General features: G+C 35.5%; 1 pseudogene; it reads left to right on the top strand.

Annotated features, from left to right (window-relative positions):
* Window positions 1-754: 754 nt before the first annotated feature.
* LOC114049797 overlaps window positions 755-16798 on the top strand; it is a 71055-nt pseudogene continuing 55011 nt past the window's right edge.

A 16798-nucleotide genomic window follows, 5' to 3' on the forward strand; every position in this document is an offset into this window, starting at 1 on the left:
TCTTCATATAACACTTTACCTAGGCCTCTATTTCCCCTTATGGTGGACTATCATATAAATGTCAGATCTCTCCTAATAGAATGCAAGCTTTTCTAGGGCAGGAGCTCTGTTGTTTTTAACTTTACCATTCCTAATACTTGGCCTTGTTGTTGTTGTTGACTCATTCAGTCAAATGTGACTCTGTATGACCCTATGTGCTATTGTCCAAAGGGTTTTCTTGGCAAAGATACTGGGGTGGTTTGCTATTTCTTTCTCTGGTGCACCTCAATTCTAGAGATGAGGAACTGAAGCAAATAGAGGTTAAATGATTTGACCAAGATTACACAGCTAGTTAAGTGTCTGAGGCTAGATCTGAACTTAGATTTTCCTTACTCCAAGCCTGGCGCTCTATTCACTGCATCACCTAGCTGCCCCACAATACTTGGCATAATGCCTTCCTAATAACATGTATTTATTAAATTATGTAATTGAATTGAAAAACAAGGGAAACTCAGTATAATAATATCCAACGCTTAGCATAGTTCCTGGTGCATAATAGGTGCTTAATAAGTTTTTATTGTATTGAATTGACTATCTCTTACTTTTTACATAACTTTCATTTATTTTAAAATAGAATTTATAGCTTGGTTTTAGGTTAATCTAAAATCTTTGAAATCTCTACTGACTTTGATTCGGTAATTCCTATCTGTCATCTCACTTTACTTCATCTGCATAGTATTCCTGTGAGATTGATATGATCATTGTTTCTATTGTAATGGATGAAAAAAGGGGGGCACAGATATTCTATTTAGCTAGTTCTTTTCCATACTTAACGCTGTTGCAGAAGGATGAGAAGTGTCTACTACTACTCTCTCCATGTTGCTGTCAGTCCTCCAAAGCAGTTGAGCAGCTACAAAAAGTTCTTAGAAGCTTGAACTTTAAGATGACAGATGAGAGTCTAAGGAGCCATTTTGAGCAATGGGGCACACTCATGGGTTGTGTGGTAATGAGGGATCCAAATATCAAGTATTCCTGGGGATTTAGTTTTATTCCCTGTGCCAATGTGGAAGAGGTAGGTATAACCAAGAACTCAAGACCTCACAAAGCTAGTGTTATTAAACCAAAGGGAGTCCTTTCCTGAGAAGATTCTCAAAGTTCAGGTGCCCATTTAACTGTGAAAAAAATATCTTTGTGGTTGCTATTAAGGAAAACACTGAGGAGCATCACTTAGGAGACTACTTTGAACAGTATGGAAAGATTGAAGTGTTTGAAGTCATGACTGACTGAGGCAGTGGCAAGAAGAGAAGCTATACTTTTGTGATTTTCTTTCTTTTTCTCTTTTGAGGCAATTGGAGTTAAGTGAGTTGCCCAGGGTCACACAGCTAGTAAGTATATAAGGTCAGATTTGAACTCAAGTCTTCCTGACTCCAAGGCAGGTGCTCTATCCACTACATCACCTAATGGTTCTACTTTTGTGATTTTCTGTTACCATGACCATGGGGATAAGATTATCATTCAAAGATACCATACTGTGAATGACCATAAATGTGAAGCAAGGAAAGTTCTTCTAATCAAAAAACTTGAAGTGGTTCTAGGAACTTTGGTGGTAGCTGTGGAGGTGGCTTTGTTGGAAATGATAACCTAGGCCCTGGTGGAAAAATTGGTGGTCACAGTGATTTTAGTGGCAAACATACTCGTGGAGGACATGTTGGAAATGCAACATGGCTACAATGGATTTAGCTGTGATGGAAACATCCCTGGAGGTGGTGGAAGCTATAATGACTTTGCTAACTACTACTACTATTACTACTGTTGCTGCTGCTGCTGCTGCTACTACTACTACTACTACTACTACTACTACTACCACTACTACTACCACCCACCACTGCTGCTGTTACTAGCTAGCTAGCATTTATGTAGCATGTCAAGGTTTGCAAAGTACTTTACAAATAATATCTTATTTTATATTTACAACAACCCTGGGAGGAGGTAGCTCTTACCATTTTACAAAGAGAAAGACTGAGGCAGACAGAGATTAAATGGGTCACACAGCTAGTGTCTGAGACCAAAAACTCAAGTCTTCCTGCCTCCACTTCCAAGGCTCCATCCACTGCACCACCACACTTAAGAGCCACAGTCATTCTTCAGACTTTGGTATCATGAAGAAGAGAAACTTTGGAGGCAAGAACTCTGATCCTTGTGATGGGAGCCAGTATTTTGCCAACCCACATGATCAAGATGACTGTGGTAGATATAGTATAAACAATGGTTATAGCAGTGGTCAAAGATGTTACCATTAGGAAACAAAGTTTAGTAGGAAAGGAGAGCCAGAGAAGTGACAGAAAAACTAGCTACAGGTTACAATGGATTTGTGAACCCAAGCAAACATAATAGTGACAGGGTTTAGATGTCACAAGAAGACTAGTTGTAGGCAATGCTTTGTGTGTGTGTGTGTGTGTGTGTGTGTGTGTGTGCCTGTGTAAAAATTCCCCACTGACTCTATTCTGACTAATAGATTTCTGTTCTGTGGAAACTGTAAAGGATTCCAACAAATGGTTTTAACACAGATTTTTTTTTTTGCTCTCAGGTTAGTGATTATTATGATCATGATGCTGAATATATATATATATATATATATATATATATATATTTAAGAGAAATTGAAGCACAGAGTGCTTAAGTGATTTGCCTGAGATCCCATACCAAGGCTGGAAATACAGATTTCTTAGCTATTAAGTGCACTGAGTACAGACAGGTATTGCTTTCAATGAACTTACAATCTAATAGGGAAGACAACATGCAAATAACTATGTACAAACAAGAGATAGATAGGATATATTGAAAAGAGTCAACAGAGGGAAAGCATTAGAATTGAGAGAAATTGGGAGAGTGTGTTGTGTGTGTGTTTTTGCTGGGTTTTTTTGTTTGTTTGTTTTCGCATCTAGACCATGCCCTAACTCCTCCCTTTTAGGTAAAACTAACATTACGTATTAATATGTGGCAAAACAGATATGGGATGGAATTCTCCATTATTTAGCCAGCATCCATGCTCTTCAGAATAATGCATCTACCTAAATATAACATGAATTTGCAACACAACTGGGCAAACGGTAGCAAACGATTTTCAGTTTTTCAATCGTCCTTTCATAAGGTGTTCCTGTAATGTGGTCCTTGAATAATAACAGTGTTTACAGTAAGAGCAACTTTGTGAGATGATCAACTATGAATAACTTAGCTCTTCCCAGAAATACAAGGATCCAAGACAATTACAAAGGACTCATGAGGGAAAGTGCTGTCCACATCCAGAGAAAGAACTGATGGACTCTGAATGCAGATTGAAGTATACTATTTTCACTTTCTTTATTTTTTAGTGGGTTTTTTTCCTTTTGGTCCGTTTCTTCCGGATAGTCACAACTATGACTAATATGGAAGTCACAACTTCCATAGTCACAACTATGACTAATATGGAAACATGTTTTACATGATTGTTAATATATAACCTATATAAAATTGCTCATTGTTTAAGGAAGATGGGAGGGGCAGTAAGGAGAAAAAAATAAAACTCAAAATTTGGTAAAAATGAATGTTTAAAATTATCTTTGCATGTAATTGGAAAAATAAAATACTATTAAAATAATAACAACAGTGTTTAGATTGAAGTTATTTATGAGGACTACAAGGCATAAAATATTTACATTCTGCTCACATGATTACATAATTTAGAGGAATAAATGGGTATTAAGGTGTCTTCCTGGAATATAAAATAATAGCTTTGACTTTAATATGTAACTTACTAAATGAACTCTTCTAAGAATTTTTTCTAGTAAAAAATTATCAGAAATCACAACGCTTACAATTTGATTTTGACTGAGTTGTGAGTTAGAAAGATTTGGAAGCTTATTCTGAGGCATAACGTAATGGATTTTGATATGGAATGGATTCTCCTCTGGAAGACTGAGTTCATAAGATCATAGCTGGAAGGGACCTTAAAGGTTATTTAATTCAACCCCTCCATTTTCCATTAAGTTCCTTTCCTCAAGGTTGGGGATTTGATGAGTAGCTAACAATAGAAATAATATTAGCAGTTCATAACTATATAATGTTTTAGTTTAAAAATTAGTTTCCTCAAAAAAAACCTTGTGAGAGAAATAATGGAAATATTATTATTTTGTTTTTACAACCAAGAAAATTGAGCCTCAGAGATGTTTTGACTTCCACACTAATCACTTAAAGCAAGTCAGCTTATTTGATGGGACTTAAACTAAGTCTTCCAAAAGGTTTGGTTGATACATTTTATTTTGGATCAATAAACATTTCCTAACAAAAATCTAAGTGCTCTCCCTACAGAGTTCCTTACAAGAAAACAGCCATTTCAAGCTTTGGACTTGCTACTTTTATAATTTACCAACTGTTAAGAAAGAGGAAAGATGCATGTCTACATTTTCACAATACGATGACATCACTGGCCATTGTATTTAAGTTAAATTTTGTTGCCTCTTAGTGCTGTCTTTACTTACACAGTTGTAGCCACTGTTACATTTTTGTCTGTGTTGTCTTCACTTAGCATCACTTCAAACAAACTTTTGATGACATGCTGAATTATTCATATTTATCACTCCTTATGGCACAGTGTCATTCCATTGCACTCATGGAAATGATCACCAAATTGCTGAGCACATGTGTTTCTTGTTCTTGCTTATCTATTTTATCCCACTGATTTCTTTTTTATTTTTTTAATCCAGTATCATATAGTTCTGACAATTACTGCTTTGCATATCTTTTGAGAACAAATTATATCACTTAACATTCTTGACCTATTGGTAATACAAATGAATTTTATTTAGTTTTGGGTTTGGACTGGATCTATGATTTTGCTGGAGGAAACTTTCAAGGAGGAAACTCCTTCTACCAAGGCAGATTGACACTTGCTCTTAGATTTCTAGTCTTATACAGTTACCTGGGGCATTAAGAGGTTAAGAGACTTGCCCAGGGTCACACAAACAGTATATATGAGACCTTGAACCAAAGTCGTCCTGACACCATCTCCAATTTTCAATTGACCATGCCCCTTTGCCTCTCTCTTATGTTGTATAATTTAATAAAATATCCTTTTGGCAACTTATTGGTATAGTGTTAAATTTATAGTAAAAATATATTTACATGGCATTGAAAATTTGCACAGCTTTTTTATATTTTAATTAATTGGAGATGGAGGACAACCATGTGATATAGGTAACTGCAAGCATTACCATCTCTTTTACAGATAAGGGAACTGAGGCTCAAAAAGGTTGACTTACCAGGCTCACACAACTAAAAGTCAAATCAAATTTACAAGCATTTAGTAAGTGCTTTTGTTGTTCTTCAGTCATTTTCAGTTGTGTCTAACTCTTCGTGACCCCTTTTAAGATTTTCTTGGCAAAGATACTAGAGTGGTTTGTCTTTTCCTTCTCTAGCTCATTTTACAAATGAGGAAACTGAGGCAAACAGCTTTAAGTAACTTACCCAAGGTCACAAAGCTAGTAGGTATCTGAGGCTAGATTTGAACTTAGATCTCCCTGACTCCTGGCCTGGCATTCTATTCACTGCACCACCTAGCTTACTATGTACCTGGGTACTGTTCTGAGCACTAAGGATACTACAAAAGGGGGAAAAATGGTCCTTGCCCTCAAGGAGCTTGGATTTTAATGGGTAAGAGAGCCAATATGAAAAACAACTATGTATAAACAAAATATATACAGAGTAAATTTTAGGAAATCAACACAGGGAAGACACTAGCATTGAGGGGAATCAGGAAAGGCTTCCTGCAGATAGTGATATTTCAGTTGAAACTTGGAGGGAACCAGGAGGTAGAAGTGAGTTCAATTCTGGCCTCAGACACTTACAAGCTGTGTGACTCTGGACAAGTCACTTAATCCTGTTTGCCTCAGTTTCCTTATCTATAAAATGAGCTGGAGAAAGAAATGGCAAATCACTTCAGTATCTTTGCCAAGAAAACCCCTAGTGAGGTCACACAGAGTTGGACACAACTGAAAAACAACTGAATGACAAAGGTACTCAATGACATATTGAGAAGATGGCAGATTGGCCACCTGGTACAGCTCAAAAGGAAATGGTGTGCTAATCTCCAAAAGGCCATTTAAGCTTGTATAAAATGACCAACACATATTGAGAATATTTGTAAAGCAAAGTCTATTTCAAGTCCATGAGACAAATATAAGCTTAAGTTTATTATAAAAGAAACAGGTCATTTAAACTGGGTTGCTACTAGCTCAATATTTGCATTAGGAAGATGTACAAAAAAAATAAGAAGATAATTTTGAGAAACTGAGGCATTGGTTTCTTAGGGTTCCAAAATCAACAAAAGGTGAATATGTGTTTTAGTTTAAGGTTGTGAGCAGCTTTTTGGGAACTGGATTTTGATCAGAAGTTTTGTATCTGTTTTGTAGTTGTTGCTTTGTCTTCCATAAGGGACTATTCTCTCATTTCCAAAATGAAGTGTTTGGGCCATATTTTTAGGGTTTCTTCAAGCTCTAAGTTTTATGATCCTATGAGGGATGAATTGGGGTGACCACCTTGATAAAAGTTGAGATACAGGACTTGAGAAAGTCAGTGAGATAAAGTTGGTACAATTTAGTTAGGGATATTTGAGAAAATGACAGAAATTTGAGGTAAGGTGTGGCTGATTAGAAATGGAGAAAGGCAGAGAGCTGAGGTCAGAGTAGAGGCAGAGTAGGGACCAGGATGGGATGAAGATAGGTGTAGAAACTTCTTTCCAGAGAAGGGTAATAAGCCAAGTGGGAACCAAACTGTAATTCATTTAGATACATGATTTTAATAGGCTGGCAAATAGCCACTGAGGGCACCAATAAAATAGAATTTGCGTTGAAGAAGAGAGTAGGAGAAAATAACCTGGAAAGCAAAAGTAATCAAGAAGTGAGGATAAACTGCATGTGTTAAAAATACCAGGAGAAATGTGATTGTAGTTACAATTAGTGCTATCTTTATTTGTTATAACAGCAAGATAAACCAAGAGGAGCTTTCACGCAAAAGAACAATGCATGCATACACGATGCTCTACAGTTTGGACAGTATTCTGCATTATATGGTGGAAAGAATCCTGGATTTGGTCTAGTTTATAAGGCACACGCTTAACAATTGTATGATTCCCAAATAATTGGCTTTATCTTTCTAACCTTCATTTTATTTTATTTTTTATTAATTTATTTTGATTTATCAATAATCACTTCCATATGCTTTTGAGTTTAAAATTTTTCTCCCCCCTCCTCCCCACCACTCTCCCCAAGATGGTGCACAATCTGATATAGGCTATACATTTACATTCATATTAAACATATTTTCACATTAGTGATGCTGTAAGTAAAAATTAAAACCAATAGGAGGAACCATCAGAAAGAGGAAACAAAACTCAACAGAAGAGAAGAAAAAAAAAACAATTCAACTTTCATATTTCTTTCTTTGGATGTGAATAGCATTTTCCATCACAAGGTCTCTGGAGATGTCTCAGATCCTTGTATTGCCAGGAAGGGTTAAGTTTATCAATATTAGTCATCACGCAACGTGGCTGTTATTGTGTACAATGTTCTCTTGGTTCTGCTCATTTCACTCAGCATCAGACCATACAAGTCTTTCCAGGTTTTTTTGAAGTCAGCCTGTTCATCATTTCTTATACCACAATAGTATTCCATCACATTCATATACCACAACTTGCTCAGTCATTCCCCAATTGACGGGAATCCTCTCAATTTCCAATTCTTTGCCACCACAAAAAGAGCTGCTATGAATATTTTGGTACATGTAGGTCCTTTTCCCGTTTGTGTGACCTCTTTGGGATATAGCCCTAGAAGTACTATTGCTGGGTCAAAGGGTATGCACATTTTTATAGTCCTTTGGGCATAGTTCCAAATTGCTCTCCAAAATGGTTGGATCATTTCACAACTCCACCAACAATGCATTAGTGTTGAATTTTCCCACGTCTTCTCCAACATTCATCATTTTCCTGTTTTGTCATATTGGCCATTCTGATAGGTGTGATGTGGTACCTCAGAGTTATTTTGATTTGTATTTCTCTAATCAATAGTGATTTAGAGCACTTTTTCATATGACTATAGATGGCTTTAATTTCTTCATTTGAGAACTATCTGTTCATATCCTTTGACCATTTATCAATTGGGGAATTAACCTTCAATTTCTTTACCAGTTAAATAAGAATAATATTTGTACTATTTATCTCATGGAGCTATTGTGAAGAAAGTCCTTTATAAATTATAAAACACTACATAATGTGAATTACTTTTTAAAAAATGTAAGGAAGCAGAATCTTTAAAATTATTTCTGGCTATGAGAGGGAAGGCAATTGTATTTGAGTTCCTAGTTCTACCATTGGTGAGTGTGTGACCTTGGACAAGTAACTTGTTCTCCAGGGTCTTCAAGTGCCTTTAAAAAAATAAAGGTTTTTGGCAGATATTTAGGGTTTCCATCAAGTCTAAATCCTCAGGTCTTTTAGTAGTAATATGGATTGGGTTAATCAAATTACAAAGTTGAATTCTAGACCTAGAGATAGTAGGCTCTGAAACTGGTAGGTTAGGAGTATTTAAGAATAAGGCAGAGATGTAAGGTGAGGAATGATTAATTAGAGAGGGGCTAGACAGAGAACTGAGAACTGAGCAGGGACTGGAGTAGGATGAAGATAGGGGTAGAGACTTTTCATCCTTTTAAAAGGTAATAAGCCAAGTGGAAACCAAAGCTGGGGAATGTGAGAAAGAGATGGATACTTAAGTTTAAAAAATCATATTGGAATTGGATAAATTGAGGGTGGCAAGACAAGGTCAAGTTCAGAAATAATAATTGGGAAGTTTTTCAGGAGGGCAAGTGGTGCCTTTGGTGGTCACCATGATGCATTGCCTTTTTGGGGGGAAGAGATTTAGTACATTACAAATATCCCTGCTCTAAGATTGGAGTTCTCTGTTCCTGACCTAAAACAGCCCAGACCCCTGAGAGAAAATAAGAGCCCTAAGGGCTGCATCTTCATCTCCAATTGTCCAAGAAATCTTCTTGTGCAGATATCAGAGGCAGATCAATGTCCTTTGGGAATAGGAAACACTCTTCAGACCAGAGTGGGACAACTTTCATAGAATATTTGAGATCTTCAGGGTTTTATTCATCTCCCAGGGTTCAGGCAGAGGGAGAGGAATGAGGCATTGGCCCAGGGGTTTGACTACAATTATACTTTTATTTCAATTATTCAAGTGTTTGTGATTTCATGTGTGATTAGTCTTTAAGAGTTACTATTGCTGAAAAATTCATCAGCTTGCAACCAACTTGGTAATAAACCTCTCTGAGGAGTTATCAGGGCTCTTCCTTGGGTCACAGACATATAGACTATTGCCAGAACATTTCAACTTTTTTAGCTAATAAGGCATGTTATGGTTTCTGCTATATCATGCAAGAACCCAGTGTTACCCCCTCACTAAGATTAGAAATTGAAATAGCACTATAGTGGAGGAATTTTGGCTTTAAATCAAAAATACTACTAAGGATAGCAATATATACATATTTGGAAGACAAATCATTTTACTCTTTCAAAAACTTATGACTACTTTGCTATTAGGTTTATTGAATGGCTTAAATAATTTTGGAGGTATTTGTAAGAAAGGCCTATAAAGTTCTTCTATGATGATGACTATTGAAAATTGAAATAAACATATGCAATGAGAGATTGATCAGAGACTCTGCAGATCAATCCCTTATTACACATACAAACCAGAAAAAGTAATGGAGAAAATTATACAGGTGAAAAAAACTTATGATGAGAAGGTAACTAACAAAAATATCATTGCTCAACAGATTATCCTATTATACAAACATGTGTTTAAAGCACAACTGTCAGTGTTCTGAGAGAAAAGAATCAGTAGGTTTTTTGGGCATTTTTATTTTCTCTTGTTCCTTCTATACTCACACACTGATGCAATAAACCCTTCCAAATTATAATAACTTACACACTTGATACCTGGTTATTTCATTGCCAAAGTGGGATAATTTGAAGATAGGAAGTAATATATGGGAAAGCATGGTTCAGAAAGAAGGAAGAAGAGAGACCTAACATTTACAGATTATCTGGAAGCTTCACAATTTTGTATTATAAAAAGATTTTTTTTTCGGAGAAAAGAATTGGCAAATTTTATACATAGCAAGCACCAAATATTTTAAGAAATGGAATAGAATATATTTTAACTGAAAGATAAAAGATTTGTTATCAACGTTAGAGTTATTGCTGAACAGCTATATGTACAGGAAGAAATTCTCCTTGTAGAAGAAGATCAAAATTAGAAAAAAAAAAAAGTAAAAAATTAGTAAAAAAAAGTAAAGAATGACAAAAAGATAAGGTATACAAGTGAAACAACTGAATCCTGAACTATCACAACAAGTAATTGACCATTGAAAATAAAAAGAGAATAGAAATGACATTAATATTGATTACAACAATGTTATACAGGTGCTTAACTAATATATATTAAGTTCCACAACTAGGAGACCCAAAAAAACCCCGTAAATTCACATTAGTGAGCAAACATCTGACCTATTTGTCAAATAAAGAAAGATGCCTGTCAAAGGCTTTACCAGAATTGAATATCAACTTTTTGTAAATTCTTATGAAGAAGGATAATAGCCTATTATGAGCAGCACCATCTCATAATCCAGAGAGAAACAATGTTTGTCAACTTGCCTTGAATGAAAAAATCATTTTAAAGAAACCTTGGCAAAATATCCAACTAAGTCATGTTATCCCAAAGGAAGGAAGGAAAAAAAAAGTACTTATCAAGATCCTACTATGCATAAGACATTGTACTGACAAATATTATGCAAATGCATTTCCAAGTATCTCATTTAATCCTCATAACAACTGTGGGATCTAGGTTTTATATATTATCTCCACTTTGCAGTTGGGAAAACAGAGGTTAAGTTACTTGTCCTGAGTCATACATCTAGTGAGTGTGAGGCAGAATTTGAACTCAGATTTTCCTGACTCTAGGCACAGCACTTTGACATTTAGGGAGGGGAAGGGAATAAACATTGATATAGCACCTACTACATGGAAGGTGCATGCTAAGTGCTTTACAAATATCTCATTTGATTCTCACAACAAACCCGTGAGGAAATTGCTGTTATTGTCCCCAATTTAAAGAGGCAAATAGACATCAAGTGATGGGCCTAAAATTACAGAGCTAGTAAGTGTCTGAGGCCAGATTTAAACTCAGGGCTTTCTGAATTTAGGCCCAACACTAAGATTCTTTTGTTGATTCATCATCCATATCATGCGATGCTAATTGTGCTTTGCCCCCAAGGCTCTGTCCGAGGCTCCCTATTCTCCTTCTACACTCTGTCTCCTTGTGACCTCATCAGCTCCCATGAGTTTAGCTACTATATTTATGCTGATGACTCCCAGATCTTTATATCTTGCTCCAGGTTGTCTCTCTGAGATCCAGTCCTATATCACTAATTGCCCATTTAACATATCAAGCTGGATGTTCACAGACATTTCAACAAGTCAGACACAACTGAATTGACTGACTCTTCATGATCCCATTTGGGTTTTCTTGGCAAAGATATTGGAGTGGTTTGCCATTTACTTCTCCAGCTCATTTTATAGATGAGAAACTGAAGGAAAACATGGTTACATGACTTGCTCAGGCTCATATAGCCAGTAAGTGTCTAATGCCAGATTTGAACTCAGGAACAGGAGTCTTCCTGACTCCAGGTCCAGTGCTCTATCCACTATACCGCCTAGCTGCCCCTGAAGACCTTACAGTTTTATCCATAAGTCCTATCGGGATGACTTTGCTTAATGAGGTCTTTGGTCAATTATCTTTCTTCTTCCACTGCTTCTAACTTTTCTTTTCTTTTTTAAGAATCCTTTTCTATTTTTTATTTTTTAAATTAATTAATTTTTATTTATCAACAATCGCTTCCATGAGCTTTTGAGTTTTCAATTTTTCTCCCCCTCCCTTCCCCCTCCCTCCCCAAGATGGCACACAATCTGATATAGGCTATACATATACATTCCTATTAAACATATTTTCACATTAGTGATGTTGTAAGGAAGAATTAGAACCAATAGGAGGAACCACAAGAAAGAGAAAACAAAACAAAACAGAACAAAAAAAACAACAAATAGTATCCTTCAATCTGCATTCAAACTCTATAGTACTTTCTTTGGATGTGGATAGCATTTTCCATCATGAGACCTTTGGAGATGTCTTAGATTCTTGCATTGCTGAAGAAGGGCTAAGTCTATCAACATTAGTCATTGGACAACATGGCTGTTACTGTGTACAACATTCTGGTTCTGCTCAGTTCACTCAGCCTTAGTCCATGCAGGTCTTTCCAGGTTTTTCTGAAGTCTGCCTGCTCATCAGTTCTTACAGCACAATAGTATTCCATTACATTCATATACCACAACTTGTTCAGTCATTCCCCAATTGATGGGTATCCTCTCAATGTCCAATTCTTTTCAATCACAAAAAGAGCTGCTATAAATATTTTTGTACATGTGAGTCTTTTTCCCATTTGTGTGATTTCTTTGGGATACAGCCTCAGAAGTGCTATTGCTGGGTTGCTTCTAACTTTTCTATGAGGTGATGCTGGTCACAATCTTTTCTCACCTTTTATATTAGATTTTTTAAAGGAGTGCATATTCTTAACAGGTGCTTCACTTGGATGCCATATCTCACTGCTCAGCAAGAAGATCAAGAGTTCTCTGGCTGAGGAAGCTTCTGGACTCTTTTGGTCTTCTTGTGAAAGAAATTGATTTGCATTAGTTAAATTTCCATGTGAAAATGTTCTAATTGATGTCGATGTCTTTTTATGCTACATCTTTCATTTTAAAGTATCAATAAATTGTTTAAGTAGATCAGGTTAAAGTTTTGTATTATATGTTTTCTCACTTTTATTCTTTCTTCCAGGTGTTTTTTTTTCTTCATATTTTGATCTTTGCTCCAAAAAGTTAGTGGGTCTGCCTTACATTGAGAGCTAGTTCAGGAATAATTTGTAAATAAGTAATGATTAATTTTGAGTCAATTATGTTATTTTCACTCTTTTTTTTTAGTGATGTTATCTGGCGCTCTAATACCTTTACATATTTTTTGTTGTTGTTGTTGAAGAAAGCATTTATGATATATAGGTATGAATCTATAAGCCTTGTCTTCTCACATTTCTTTCCACCAAACCATATTTTCCACCATATTTTTTACCATTCCTCTCTACATTCTCTTTTATATTGAAGTCATTGTGCATCCAAGGATATATTAATTTAATTTAGAAAGCTTTATCAGATTCTTCACAGACTTTCTCTACCTTCTCATCCTCCAACAACTGGTATTGTTGGAAGGTAAAATTATTGCCATTTTGGTCTTGTTCAAATATTTAGCCTAAACACTGTAATATGAAATGATTAAATAGAACATTTTTGCACCCTTCTTTGTTCCATGGGCTTGCCATGGCCAAAACATTCAACACCAAATAGCCAGACTACTGGTAATGATCCTTCTGATTCTTAACGAGGCTCATTCTCAGAAAGCAAACGTAGTGTACTGCTGAGACTCTAAGGCCTTTCCAGCACTGTAGAACCTGCCAGACTTTACACTATAATTGGGTGGCCTTCAAGAGCCCACGGTCACCTCAATATCATGATAAGGGATTATTGGAGGTAGTAGAAGATTTTACAGTACAACCTTAAAACATGACAGGAAGCATGATTTAGTGGAGTTTCTTCTTTGGAAGTCTTTGTGCAGAAAATGGATGACCAAATATACTAGATATGTTATAATGGGAATTTCTTTAGGGCAGTGGTGTAAAACTCAAGTAGATATTTAGAAACCTTCACCTGTCACATTGTAAACAGTAACAGCAGTATTATTTTAAGAACAACTTTCAGCAAATAAGTAATTTTGACTATTATAAATACCCAAATTAACTACAAAAAGTATATGAAGGAATATGCTATCTGCATCCAGAGAAAGAACTGATAAATAAATGTATAAAATGATTTTACATATATATATACATACATACATATATAATATACAATTTGTGTCTAGTGGTATGTGTACACCATAAATACATATTTGTGTCTAGTGATAGCCATCTCTAAGGAGGGGTGAGGGAAGGGGAAAACAAAGAAGAAAAAAAGAAATTTACATGATAACTTTATTTTATATTTAAAAGGAATACCAAGTCATACATAATAGATTTGCATTTTCATGTACAATGAGTTTTTTATTATAGTATGTTATGGAAACACTTGTTTTATTCCATAATTTAAAAATAAAACAAAATACCTCAAATAGAAATGGTGGAAGGGGTCATTAAATTGTACATTAGAATCCCTGCAGGCCAGATATCGACTTAGAAAACCACAGATTAACATTATCTATGCTTTATTGTATTTTTATTTATTTTGTTAAATACTTACCAATTATGTTTTAATCCAATACTGGATGTATTCTGGAGTGTTGTGGGCTGCACCAGGCCTCAGCATGTTTGATACCACTGTTTTAGGGGTGCATTACACTGGAGAGTCAATGAGGCCCCTTTCAACTCTAAATTTCTAGGGGTTTTGGATTCTGGGTTTGGAGGTAGATCATATGAGTTCAAGTCCCAGCTCTGATGCATGGCTACCTATGTGAAGTGTCTTGGACAAGAAATTTTAGTCAGGAGAACCTGAGTTCAAATCCAGCCTCAGACACTTAACACTTACTGGTTGCGTGACTGTGGGCAAGTCACTTAACCCCAATTGCCTCACCAAAAAGCAAAAAATAAATATAATAACTGAAGGAGAATCTGAGTCCAGAGGCACCATGCCCCATACCCCAGGGCTAGAGGTGATTACAAAAACTAAGCTATTACAAAAAAAATGCACAGGCAAAGGAGAAAGAATCCAACCATAGAGAGTTGCTATGGGAATAGAGAAGACTTGGGTTTGTCTTCATAAAAGGATAGTGAAACAAAGAAACCCTCTTCTACCCAAAAGAATAATGTCAAATGGTCACCTGCCCCAAAAGAATTCATAGAACTTTAAAAAGACTTTAAAAATCAAATGAGAAAAATTCAGGAAAAACTAAAAAAAACTAAAATAAAATAAAATAAGAACAATCCAAGAAAAACAAGAAGATTATGAAAAGAAAGTCAACCAATTAGAAAAGGAGATCCAGAATCTTAAGGAAGAAAATAACACCTTGAAAATCAGAATTGGGCAAGGTTAAGTCAGTGAAGTTATAAGAGACCAAGAAATAATAAAACAAAGTATAAAGAATGAAAAAAATAGAAGAGAATGTAAAACATCTCATACGAAAAACAACTCATTTGGTGAATAGATCAAGAAGAGCAAACATACGAATAATCAGACTACCTGAAAGCTAGGATCAAAAAAAGAATCTTGATACAATAATACCACAAATTTTTTTTAAAAAAACTGTCCTGAAGCATTAGAATAAGAGGAGAAAGTAGAAACAGAAAAATATCCACCAATCGCCACCTGAAAGAGATCCTATGAGGAAAACCCACAGGAATATTATAGTCAAATTCCAAACTCCCAACTCAAAGATAAAATGTTATGAGAAACAAAAAAGAAAAAATTTACAGTGCTACAGTTAGAATCACGCAAGACCTGGCAGTGGCAACACTAAAAGACCACAGGTCTTAGAACATTATATATCAAAGAGCAAAAGAAATAGGGTTCTGGTTGAAAATATCATTCCCAGCAAAGCTAAGCATAATCCTGAATGGAAAAAATGGATATTAAATGAATTGTCAGACTTTCGGGACTTTGTTAAAAAAAAAAAAAGCCTGAACTTAATAGAAGATTTGACATACAAGAGCCAAGAGAAACATAAGGTACATGCCAAAGACAAGAAATAAGGACAATAAGGACAGTAAGGACAGACTGTTTACCTTGTATGCATGTAAATTTTAAAATGTATATCTAAGATTGTTATTAATAAGCATGGTATGACTTCAAAAAAGTGAAACTGTTCAGGAACAGCTAAAAAGAGTAATTATCTTATACAAATGAGGTGTGAGAGGAAGAATCGATAAAGAGTAATTAGATGGGGGAGGAGGGCTGTTAGTTCTGGAAACCTACTTTCATCAGGAATGAGTTTAAAAGGGAACATTACATATACGTCTAGAAGAGTATAAAAGTCATCTAAATTTAGAAAAAATAAAACGCTAAGGGGATAGGGAGAGGGAAGAGGATAAAGGAGGGATCTTTAGAGGGAAGAATATTTAGATTAATGGGAAAGAGAGGATAAGGGAGGGAGAGAGGGATCTATAGAGGGGAGGGTGAGGGAATAGGTCAGAGGGGTGTATAAAAGGGTGTTTAGATTTATGAGAATGGGAGGATAAGGGAGGGATTCTTGGGGGGGTAGGTTAAGTAATAGGAGGGCAAGGTAGCAGATAGAAGTAAAGTAGAGGAATCAGGAGAGATAAGAAATAGGAGATACACACAAACATAAAAAACAAAGATTAGATGAAGAATCTCTTAAGGAAAGCACATGTTTATATATGTATACATACATGTACATATCAATATCTATATATAAATATATTCACACTTAATTGTAGTTTGGGGGGAGGAGATAGGAAAGGGGGAAAAAACAAAGTAAAAAGTGTGTAGCAGAGAACAAAAGAAAACCTACAAGGAAGCAAAGAAAAGACAGACTTTATACAAGACTTAACTACTCTGATCAATACAATGATCTAAGACAGTTACAAGGGACTCACAAAAAAAAATGCCATCTACCTC

This window comes from Vombatus ursinus, unplaced genomic scaffold, assembly GCF_900497805.2.
Source record: "Vombatus ursinus unplaced genomic scaffold, bare-nosed wombat genome assembly UNPS02000577.1, whole genome shotgun sequence".
NCBI classification, from domain to species: Eukaryota; Metazoa; Chordata; class Mammalia; order Diprotodontia; family Vombatidae; genus Vombatus; species Vombatus ursinus.